Genomic DNA, 12,940 nt, shown 5'->3' on the forward strand with positions numbered 1-12,940 from the left:
TTAATTTGTTTATGAGATTATCATGTGTCAGGAACCATGTTAATCATTATTCACGAATTATCACATGTAATTCTCACAACAATTCTATTAAATGCATTTATTATCCCCATTTTATAGACAAAAAAATTAAGGCTTAGAGAGGCCAAGTAATCCAAAGCCACACGGCTGGTTGGTACGAGGTTTCTCTGTGCACAAAACCAGGCGGTTGACCCACTCTACTCTCCTTCCAGGTTCCCATATTCTTATGCCAGCAGAAGTGATGCTGAGTCAGTTTTGTAGATCCTAGCTAAAATGAAATGTAATGGCTGGTCCAACTCTGTATTTAAGTGTATCTACTTATTTAGGGAGGGGGTAGAGAGAATCCCAAGCAGGCTCCACACTGTCCACGCAGAGCCTGATGCAGGGCTCGAACTTATGAACCACGAGATCATGACCTGAGCCTAAATCAAGAGTAGGATGATAACTGACTGAGCCACCCAGGCGCCCCTGGGCCAACTGTGGACTGAGAGGTGTGCCCAGTAGGCCAACTCCTCAGAGAAAAAGAAAGCCCTGAAGCCTAGTGTCTGCCAATTTCCATGGTGTTCATACTCCCACCGCGGCTGATTTCAAGCTACCAGTGGTTTAACCATCTCCCCAAATGTCCTGAATACTTAATAGGGGACTCTGGAGGGTCGGATGATCTGGTTCCAGCACACCTGTGTCCAGTTTGTTTCTTGTTTCTCTGATCGTTGTTTGCTACCCCCAAACACTTACTGTATCTTGTATTCTTGGAGTCTCAGACTGGGGTGAGACCTCAGAGGGTGTTTAGACTCACCACATACCCGTGGAAGATCCTTCCAGGCCATCCCTATGGTCTTCTGCTCAACACTCTGGTCTCAGGAGCTCACCACCTGCCAAGGTTCCTTGGTCTGTGCTGAAACAGCCAGTATTGTTCCCCATAACTACCCTCGTTTTACAAAGCAGCTGTTGCCCTCCAGGTGACCTTTCCCTCTCCACCTAGGAGTGCTCCATCCACACCTCCTGCGGAATATGACTCTTGCAAGCAGTAGCTTGCCCCGGCTCCACTTGCCCCGGCTCCACTCTCCTGCACCATACTGGAAGGGTCTTCGGGTATGCGGTGTAGGCTGGATCTACTCTGAGACTATTGTATTTCACACAGGTGCTAAGTGTTTTACAACCTTGCCTGTAGACTCAAGCAAAGACATGGCTTCACCCCCCACACACACCCCACCACCCTGAAAACACACACGTGCACACACAAACGCAGAGTTTATTAAAGATGGCATGAATGCCTCTGTCATTCAAGACCAGCACGCAGTGCTGGGGCAGCAAGAGTCATATTCTCAAATACCGTATCCTTTCTTACACCACTCACAGTACTTCAGGCCTCAGGGCAACCCTTCTACACATCTACTACCCTACATTCTTGAAACCAAAAGTGACCGCAACCACTACTTTGGAGCGTGGGGAGCATTTGAGTGGCAGAAGTGCTTAGGTAGGAGAAAGGGTAAGTTAATTAAGTTGTCAAATCTCTGCTCCCAGGGAACATGAGATTCTTGCATCACGAAGTGTCCTTTCCCAGGGGTGCCCAGCGTCCCTTGCCTCGCTTCTTTCTGTGCTATAATTTGCCCATCCAGGAGTACATGCTGATTAAGTGCAATATTACCAGCAGCAGCATGTGGCTTCTAGAGAACATTCTGCAATGAGAAACAATCCAAATGCCCTTATATCTGCACATACCTAAGTGCCAACTCAATATATCTGACACATTATGCTAATTCTCTATATTGGCAGCTAACTGGACTTTGAATGCTAAAATTGCCAACCATTTCCTTTTCATACAAGTACTTAATAATAAGATATCATTACCTTCTCAGAAAACAAAATTAAAATTTTCAGTTTTATTTAAATAGTTTTTACTTAAAATGTGAATAGTCATTAACTGTACTTGTATTCTGCTTTGTAACTTTAATAGTTTTGAATATTTTATAAGAAAATTACTATTAAGTGGCACCCCAGTGACTCTGTCAATCAAGCATCTGACTCTTGATTTTGGCTCAGGTCATGATCTCATGGTTTGTGAGTTTCAAGCCCTGTGGGGCTCTGTGCTGACAATGCAGAGCCTGCTTGGGATTCTCTCTCTCTCAGTCTCTCTCTGCCCTTCCCTTGCTCATGCTCTCTCTCTTAAAATAAAAATAAAAGTAAATAAATAGACTTAAAAAAAGAAAATTACTATTAAGACATATAGAAAACATAGGTTTTTTTATTCTTACACTTACTTTAAACTACATTTTGATTAAACTATATTCAAATTTGTATATTTTGAATAAATTGCATTCTATTTTTTTAAATCTTTTAGAACAGGCATCGACGAACTACAGCCTCCAGGCCAAATCCAGCCCACTGCCTGTTTTTGCAAATAAGGTGTCACTAGAACAGAGCCAACCCATCCATTTCTGTTTTGTCCATGGTGTTTTCTGCTCCAGCAGCAGAGTTGAGTAACTGAGACAGAGACAAATGGGCCACATCACCTAACTATTTCTTGTTTGATCCTTTACAGAAAATTTGCCAATTCCTGCTTTACTGCCAATAGAACAGAGATTATGTGAAAATCGTGATCATAACAATAAAGCTAGTGAGTTTGCTGACACCAAGTCAAGAAAGCCAACAGATATTGGATACATAAATAGCTTGCTATGAGTTATATACTTTTCTGTGGATTACACCCTCTGTCAACAGACCATCTGGACATGCAAAATTGTCATTAAATTCAGCTGTCCTTGATATTGTGCCAGTATCAGTCCAACAAAAACAATCATTTTACCTATATATTTTGCTGTGATCATGATGAAGGCAAATGTGTCAAGATATAAAGATTTAACATATTTCACTAAACAGGTTCTGGCTTGATTTATAACTCTTAAATCTTGAGACATGTGGGATGCAAGTGTCCATTTGTCAACTGATCCCAGACCCCACATATATTACTGGCAGGTCTAGCACTTTCCAAAGTGCCTCATTGCATTAACAGACCCATGAGGTGGACAAGAATGACCCCATTTTACAGATGGGAAAACTTCAACAGTCTGAACAGAGAAGAAATACGGGGAGTTTTAGAATAGCAGGAGGTGGTGTGATTGAACTCCCATTTTGAAAGGAATATTCTGGTTGGTGTTTGAAGAAGATAAGGACAGAACAGAAGACTGGGAGGGAGGCTACTGTATTGTTCCAGGGAATAGAAAAAAGGCAGCAGTGAAGGTGGTGGGAAGGGCTGGGATACACCACGATGGAGGAGCCTTTGCAGTTTGTTAATGGATCGTCTGTGAGATGTAGGAGTGCAGTCGAGGATGCTCAGGTGGATTTTCAGTCTGAGTAATGGACTGACTAGAGGTGCCAGTCTCCAAGTTGGTGGACACCTTGGTAGAGCAGCCAATTGGATATATGAGCAGGGAGTTCAGGGAGAGGCTGCGATTGGGTCGTCAGCATATAGCAGGTGTTTAAAACCATTATGTTCTACCTAGTACAGACACTAGTTTTATACAGTGAGAACTACAAACACGGTTTATGAATCTTTAAGAAGGAAAAACAAACAAATCAGGGCAAAAGTAAAAAACAAAATAGGGGCAGTGGCAGGGGACATCAAGATGAAAGAGAAAATGAGAGACTCATGACCTATCAGGCAAAAAGAAAAATAACAATCATGGCCAAAACACATCCTTCCCCGAAATCTTTCTAGATTCAAAGCAGAAGGGCAGAGTCCTTGCCAAAGAGTCAAGTCAGGACAGTTTCAGGTTTCTCCTGACAACACATAATGAAACACCATAATGAAAACAAATTCCACGTGTCCCACCTGATTTTACCGTGCTGTCCAGCAGAAGCGAGGAAGAAGCCAGGCTTCCTCTAATGTACAACCAGTCACAAATATGACTTCCCTTTCTCTGGGAAGGACTCACAGTTCTACTTCGAATGAAGAACACATAAAGGCAAGTGTGTTGTTAACACTGAAATGTGGAAGCCCCTGGGCTGAGCTCGCTCTCCTCCATCACCCACAGCCCCCATGGCTGTCTGCTATTCCTCTGCTGGGTTTCATGGGCTGTCACCTCCCGTGGGCGGGGACCACCTTGCCTCCTCCTCCTCTTCTCAGGATAGCACTCACTCATCTTACAGCTGCTGCCTCCAGATCAAAGCCTCTCTCTGTTGGGCCCCAGGAAGCCCGGTCCCCACAGGCAGCCTGGGCTACGTGTGGCATAATCCCCACCCCCCTCACTTGGAACCAGGCAACGAGACAGCTAAGAAACCATCCTTATTCTCCATCCTGTCTGTCCTGATCTTCTCGTTTCTATCTCCCAGCACTAAGCATCAATATATTCTCTGTAACTTGATTCTAAGTATCTTATTACATTGAACTTGGCAACGGCTCATACATCAGAGCTAATACATCCTGTAATTTTTCTCAGCTTGAGTTGATGAGTGGGTGAATGATTTTTCAAGGCTCCTCGCCCTCCTCCCCACCCCCCTCCCGGGTCTCTGCTCTAGCCATCTCGTGCTCAGTAGGCCTTCCCCTGAACACCTTGCTTCAGTCAAACCCCAACCCTCACACTCCCTGCTTTAATCTTTTCCAGTAGCATCAGTCACCCTCTGGGTCACTATATGTTTCACGTATGTGTGTGTTTACTGTTTGTTTCTGTGTTGAGAGGCAGTTTAGTGCAAGTAATAAGATCCCAGACTCCATCTGGGCAATCCCAACTCCACTACCTCTACCTGTGTGTTCTTGGACAAGTTACTTAACCTCTTGGGGCCTCAGCTGTGTCATTTTAAGTCAATACCTTATGGGGTGCATGTGAACATTAAATGAGTTAATATGTGTTAGACATACAGAAAGGGAATCACCATGACCTCATCCTTGGACCCCACGAAAGTCTCATCAACTGTACCACTGTTGTCCTTGCCAGCCAGAGGACCCAGGCCACGGTCACATTCTGCATTTTCTTGTTAAGTCTCTCAATTCCCCTTCAGTCAGAACAGTTCCTTGACTTTTCCTTGACTGTCAGGATTTCAATACATTTTAGAAGACTGCAGGTCACCCAAGTTGTGAAATGTCCCTCAGTTTTGGTTTTTCTGACATTTCTTCTGATTTTATTTGCGTCACATATCTTTGGCAGAAATATCACCGAAATGATAATGCAATCTTCTCATTTTACCTTATCGGATGGCGTACGATTTCAATTTGTCCCATTGCTGCCTCCTTATTTTCAAATAAGATCATATCCTGAGCTTCCAGGAGGACATGAGTTTTTGAAGGATGCCACTCAGCACACTGCACGGACCAAACTTGGGACCCAGGGGAAGTGGACACAGCATTTGGGGCAGTGGAACAGAAGATGTGGGGAAGAAGAAGAGAAAGCCCAAGCCAGCTGCCTCCCTGTGAGGTCAGCAGAGGCTGCCTTCTCTTTGTCCAAGGACCACAGCTCCTGTCAGGAGATCCTCTCTCTCCCCAGATCCTTCCAGAGCCCTCACTAACACTAGAGGGTATGTCTAACCCTTGGGTTTTCCCTACGCCATGCCTGCATCTTTATAAATAGTCTCTTTACTAAACTTCTCTTCATTTTGAGCATGCCGTCTGTTCAGACTGGGACCCTGACTGATAGTTGCAAAACCAAGGTTCCCCTGGTCAAGAAAAACTGAAGCAAACTGCTCTGGAGGAATTCCAGAACCTTCTGCAGAGCAAGAACAGCCCAAGTGGCAGATTACAGCTGATCGATCACCTCTGCAATCCCCTTCTCTCTGTCCATCCCCGGCCACCACCCCAGCCAAGCTGTGCGGCCCAGGGAAGAGCTCAGGCCTTGGGGAAGAGGGCCTGGGTGTGGATTGTGGCTCTGTCCCTGACTATCTTTGTGGTCAGGAACAGGCCACTTACTGCCTCAGTCTCCTAATCTGCAGTGGATAATCATATCCCCATCCTAAGATTGGAGGACCACTTAAAGGGATAATTTTATTAAAAGAGGCATTCAGGAAGTCTCAGTGTCCTCTGCTCAATTTTGCTGTGAACCTAAAACTGCTCTAAAAAAAAAAATATCTTAAAAGAAAACCGCTTAGGGTCATTAGAGGCTTTGAAAACAAAACGCAGTATGTGGCTGTATTGGGCAGGGTTTGAAGGTAATCCCCTTAGGAACCCAGTGCCTTTTAAGTAAACATCACATTCACGTGAGATTTTCATACTTCGATCCCCAAAGGACTGCCTAAATTAGCTATCCTCTGTAGACCATAAAAATACAAGAAGGATGATGCAATTTAGCTATAATGTAAGCATTTGAATTTCGATACAAAAGCAGTGATGAAAAGGTGTGGAACACGATTGGCTGTTAGTGCCTGATGTGAGGGGATGGCAGGTCTGTGACACTGAAAGCCCCTAAGTGCCAGGCAGCTGCATATGACATCCAGCAATGTGCACGACAGGCCCACAAAGAAGACCTAGATGACCCTCTTTCCAATGCAATAATGACACCTAGTCCACGTCATCACTGGCAAGCCCTCCGGGGCCCTGGGGGGAACTGTACCTTTTCCCCAGAAGGAGTCTGAGCCAGTTCCTCGCGGGGACCTTCACACTGTGGGGTCAAGGCCTGCCATCGAGGAGGACCACACTGGGTCTGGGATGTTGACAGCTGTCACCCTTTACTCCCAGTCTTGTGGCACTGGGGGTGACTGGGAGGTGGCCCTAAAGCTCACTTTCCTTTTAGGCAGCCCTGGAAAGTCTGTGTTCTCTGGATGAAAGACCGATTCTTTAGGGGGAAAGAATCTTCTCTCAGTTTCACCTTTGGAAATAGGAACTTAGTCTTTACACAGACAACATCATGTATAAATCTATACTCAGAATCTTAAAGGAAAATCACACTAACTGATTTGTAACATCAAAATACAGTGAACACATTCCCATTTTTAGCCCTAAGTGAATCAAGCTAATTCTGCATTCCTGCCTTTTATTCCCAACTCCCTGACCTTACTTCTATCTTCCACCCACCTCTCCCTCCCTTCTACCTCCCCTCTACCCATCATAGAGATTCAGCCAGGGAGACAGTGGAAGAGTGGAAATCTCTATAGGTGGTGGTCTTTTATTGTCTTCTTTCTCGTATTCACATTTTTATTTTCAATTTTAATGCATTTTGTGAGACAACATTAATATCCTAATGCTAAAGAAAGATGTTATTTGTATTTCTTTTTTTTTTAAATATTTATCTTTTAGAGAGAGAGAGAGAGAGACAGAGCATGAGCAGAGGAAGGAACAGAGAGAGAGAGACACATAGAATTCAAAGCAGGCTCCAGGCTCTGTGTTGTCGGCATAGAGCCCCAAAGCAGGGCTCAAACTCACAAACCGTGAGATCATGACCTGAGCCAAAGCTGGACACTTAACCAACTGACCCATCCAGACACCCCTGGTATTTGTATTTCTTGAAAGTAGACTCTAATAAAATAATCTAGAAAATAAATAAGCAAAAGATAACTGTCTGAAATAACTCCAGAGATGAACATTTCTCATTTCCTATACTTGTCACTGCTACTTAGACATGATTACATTACATGAGTTCTTCCTTCAGTGGATCTTCCCTCAGTGCTGGAAGTTGAACTATGGGAAGCATTTTAGAGTCAAACTACAGATGCCAGGCAATGAATGAAGCCCAGCTCCCGTGCATGGAGTAGGAGCTCAGGGGCATTCCAACCCCTTGACTTGGTCCTCTTCTGTGTATTAGGCAAAGTTCCCAGAACTGTATCACAATTAATCCTCGGATTTTTCAGGCAGGGAATGTAGCTTTCCTATTTCAACGGCAGGGACAGAACCATCTCCTGCTTTTAAACAAACCACTGCAAGGAGAGAGAGACAGTGCTCTGTGTTTGTATTCCATTTCCTGGGTACTAAGGGGTGTGTATGTGTGTGTGTGTGTGTGTCTGTGTGTGTCTGTGTGTTTGTGTATGTGTGTGTACTTGAATGCTTCCCATAGTAGGGGACACATGCTCACAGGATACTGATGTTCCTGAGTTTATTTTAGGTGAGATGAAATATTATTAAACCTTATAATAAAATTATCATAATTCTCTGTCTCCCTCCATCCTTGTGATTACACCAAAGGAAAAGTTTCATTCTGGTGCTACTTTTTCTTTAATGCCCAAGCAGAGCTAATCTCATGTTCTAACGAAGAGAAGGAGGCCTTAGGCTCAGAGCCTGATGCAGGGCACAGAATATACCTATAATTTAATAACACTGTTTTTATTTTTAAGTACTTTCTTTTTATAACAAGGCTTTCCATTTTCAAGAATGACAAAGTTTCCTTTTAAGATAAATAAAGTGAAATGGAAAAGTTTATGGAAAAGGAATAGAAAAGTAGTATTTGGACAAGGCAAAAAAAAAACAAAAAACAAAACACCACAAGCATTTTATTTAATATACACATGATTCTTGCCATGTGCCAAGCACTATACCAAATTCTTCTATCCTGGGGATACGGACTCGTCTATCCTGATGGATGACAAAACTTATACAAGGTCACAGAGCTAGCGCCAGGCAGTCGGAAGACAGTGGTTCTCTGTGACAGTGGGGAGGCAGTGGGTCAAGGCTTGGGTTATCATGATGAGATCCAGGTCTCCACCATTGCCCTCCATTTAACTTATGACTTTGACTCTATGAATCCCAGCTTCTCCTGGGCCATTAAAGGGTTAAGAAGCACATTTGGGTGCAGAATGCTTCCAGTGAGTCCCCCAGGTTCCCTGCAGTAATTCTCAGGGCCCTTTCTGCCTCTCCTCTTCCCTGGGCTGGAACATACCATGTGGCTGTGGCCCTGCAGCCCCAGCTGCTTTTAATTGTCTCGAAGACTTTTGCTCCCTCTGAGAGAGTGACACAAAATGGCTCAACAATTTTAAGCTCGATTTCTTAAAGGACTCCCTCCATTTTCTCAAAAATAATAATAAAATATGTTAAAACACCTCAAGCTTTGGCTTCTTCACAATACAAAAAGATTTCTGTAATGTTCTCTCTTACTTTCTCCCTTCCTTTCTTGTCCTCTTCCCCAACTAGAATATAAGATACAACAACCAAAAAAAAGGGCAAAAACTATCTTTGCCTCGATAGATCTGCTTACACACAGAACCCAAATAACTTCCCACCTCTTCTATGCCTGGTAATTCTTTCTTATAATGGTAAAAGCTTTGTTATGAAAGAATCAATCTCATGGGAGATAATAATTTCATTTTCTTTGCAGACACTGGTAGAGAAAACAAAATTAAAGGAAGCTTATTTCACATGTGTATTCTAGAGGATTATTTGTGTGATATGTAATGGAGTTTTCTATCACTGAGAAATCTTATAAAAATGCTAATTCAAATCCTGAGAGATGGACGTTCAAACAAAAGGAAGCTGCCTAGCGAGGCTACTCATAGAACAGGTCCGGAAACTGCCTTTCAGAGAAGCAGAGTGACAATGGACCTTATCATGCCCGCCCTTTTGAAGTGTTTTACCATTCCCCGCACTTCATCTGATGCCAAGCACATTCATCTGCTGGCAGCTGAGTTCCCAAGTGTCTTCTGAACCCCACCTGAGCCCAGAGAACTCAGGTGTGTGAGCCCAGAACCTTTGCTGTTCTGTACAGAGAAACAGCATCAATCAGAGAAAATTATATTGCTATTTTGGGAGCAGAGAGGAAATTGGATGCGAAAAAAAATATGCTACACAGACAAGGGTTGGAAAAAACCATGACCATGAACCAAAAGTAGGCTAACAGTACCAGACAAGCCCAATGAAACATTAAAAAATAAATTACTAAAAATAAATAAAAGAATGATGCAGGTGGATGTTTGTAAAGAGTGTTCACATAGATTATATAACTTTGTCCTATCAGTAACCATTTTTCTTTAAAGATTTTTTTTTTTTTTATTTTTAAGTAATCTCCACAGCCAATGTGGGGCTTGAACTCACAACCCTGAGATCAAGACTCGCATGATCCACTGACTGAGCCAGCCAGGTGCCCCTGTTAGTGACCATTCTCTCTGCCAGGTGTTGTGGTGGTCACCAGGGTATGAGGAGGAGAAGGAAGACCTTGTCTATGTCTAAGAAAGTCTTACAGACTACCGAGGGGTGAAGATGGGACAGAGGGACCCACATGCCATTACAAAGCTCTAAGTGCAGGGCACCGGGGAACAGAGAAGGAATGGCCAACTTATTTGGAGGCCTAAGGGACGTAGGATCAGGTAAGGCTTTCCTTAGGAAGTGACATGTAATCTGAGCCTTGAAGGATAAAGAACTTTTATCCATACAAATACTGACCAAGACTCTTGTAGATTCTAAGACTTTATTAAGTGAAACAAAACAAAACAAAACAAAGTCCCTGCCCTCATGCAGCTTAAATTCTAGTTGGGGGAAGATATCAAAAGTACATACCTATATCCTATGTCAGATGCTGATAATGATATGAAAAAACAAACAAACAGGTAAAGGAAATAGAAAGTGATGAAGTGACAATGTAGAAGAGGTCACTATTTTCCGTAAGGTGGTTAAAGGAAGACTATCTAAAAGAGTGATATTTGACTAAACCTGAGGAAGGGAAGAAACAAACCATAGAGCTATTCAGGAAATAGGGATGAAGATATCCCAGGAAGAAGAACCAGCAAGTGCAACAGCCCTGAGGTAGGAGTTTATTTGGTATGTTCAATAAAGAGCAAGGGTGGAGTGTGACTAAAATGTGGACAGTGAGGTAAGAGTGGCATGACATGGAGTCAGAGAGGTGATGGGGGCCAGACTGAGGGGGGCCTTGTAGACCATTGAACAGATTTTGGATTTTACTCTTGAGTGACATAGAGCCACTGGAGGGTTTTGAGCAGAAGTGATGTGATTTGACTTACATGTTTCAAAGATTATTCTAGATTCTGAGTGGAGAATAGACTGTAGAGGAGAAAGTTTGGGGACAGCCATGAAATCTATTACTACAGACAAAAGACAAGAGTGGCTTAGACCAGAATGGTAGTGACAGAGGTGATTGTCAGTAGAGAATGCAAACTGAGAGAAAGAAAAGTGATGATATGAGAGGCAAGGGGAGCAGGGAAAATATGATCTGGCCAAGCTATTGTAGGTCCCAGCAACTTGAATAATTGTTGGATTCATGGTATTTGGGGTATTATGGCTGAATGGAATGAGACACAGACGGATGCAAGTACAGATATTGATGAGTTCAGGGCATGGCCTTGGGAATGGGAAGCTGATGCAGAGCAGGGAGCAAGGTCACTGGATGAGAGCAGAGCAAGAGGCTGAGAGCTCAGGATGCTGCAGAACCATCCATGTGGACGTTGAGATCACCAGGCATTATGAGAAGCAGTGTTGGAGAGAATGGCGCTGAGCCAGGATCTAGATCTTCAAGGAATGAAGAGGGGTGTCCTGGGGTTGGGGACGTATCTGTCAATGATTTCAATGAAGAGTGCTAGCAGGTACTTTAAATCTGATGACATAAGCTTCAAGCTTGAATATTTCAGGAAGGAAAGGGAAACAGTGACATGAAACATAGTTGAGAAGAAAGGAGAATATACCGTTTCAAAGCCCAGTGATATGGAAGAATCTAAGGAAATAAACTGCTAAGGATAATAAAAAATTGTCACTGATGGGGCTGTAAGAGAAGCAGTGACTTGAATGCTGAAATAAGTTTCTGGCAGGGATGGAGCCTGAAAGAAGAGAATGAAGATGGAGGGGATTGTGAGGGGTTCCAAGAGCATGGGAATGGATTTTAGAATTTGGAAGGAAGGAGAGGTGGTGTCAAGTTAGAAGAAGTGTAGAGCCATAGGAAATGGGGGTGACCATGAGGAGGAAGGATAGGGGTGTCTTGATCTGCCAGAAGTGGCCAATAGAGCCAGGGAGAAGGAGGTGATGGATCTTGACCATCCCCAAGAACAGATAGTGGTTCTAAGGTTGTGTTAGTGAAGAGAAAGGGGAAAGATGTGGTTTTTTCCAGGATGACGCAAAGCTCTAAAGTCCTGTCTTTATTCCTGTTGAAAATGGTATGTGAGATAAGCAATAGGAGTTCTTCCCAGGATTTTGTGGATCTCTGCAAGACAAGGGGGAAATGAGTCCTATGCAGAGGGAACATTGTGTCCAACAACACACAAGTGTGAACAAGCATAGCCTGTATAGGCTCATATAGGTTGGTATGGCTGGTGCACAGGGTTTACATGGGGACAATTTTTCAGATTTTAGCCATTCTAATAGACATCTACTAGAAACTCATTTTTCTTTTATTTTGCATTTCATTAATGAAAAATGACTTTGAGCATCTTTCCATATACTCACTTGCAATCTATGTATCTCCTTCGGTGAGATGCTGTGCAGATTTTTTGCTCAGTTTTAAAATTGGGTGGCTTGTTTTCTTATTGTTGAGTTTTAAAAGTTCTTTGTATAATTTGGATGCAAGGCTTTTATCAGGCATGTGTTTTGTAAATATTTTTTCCCAGTCTGTGACTTGAATTTTTATTCTCTTAACTGTGTCTTTTCCAGGGCAGAAGTTTTTAATTTTAATCAAGTTCAACCTACTAATTTTTCTTTCATAGATCACACTTCTGTTGTATTGCAAAGCTCATCACCAAAACCAAAGTCATATAGATTTTCTTCTACATTTTCTTCTAGAAGTTTTGCAATATTATATGGAGTAGAGTTTTCCAAACGGTTTATTTCTTTTTCTTGTATTCTACTATGAGTTCCACTGCGATGTTGAATAAGAGTGGGGAGAGAGGACATTCCTTCCATTGCTACCAATCTTAGAGGGAAGCATCTAGTCTCTCATCATTAAGTATGATGTTAGCTATAGGTTTTGTAGATGTCCTGTCAAGTAAAGATGTCACCCCCAGGGCACCTGGGTGGCTCAGTTGGCTGGGCGTCCGACTTTGGCTCAGGTAATGATCTCACAGTTCATGGGTT

The sequence above is a fragment of the Hyaena hyaena genome, unplaced genomic scaffold (assembly GCF_003009895.1).
Source record: "Hyaena hyaena isolate Hyena2069 unplaced genomic scaffold, ASM300989v1 scaffold_62, whole genome shotgun sequence".
NCBI classification, from domain to species: domain Eukaryota; kingdom Metazoa; phylum Chordata; class Mammalia; order Carnivora; family Hyaenidae; genus Hyaena; species Hyaena hyaena.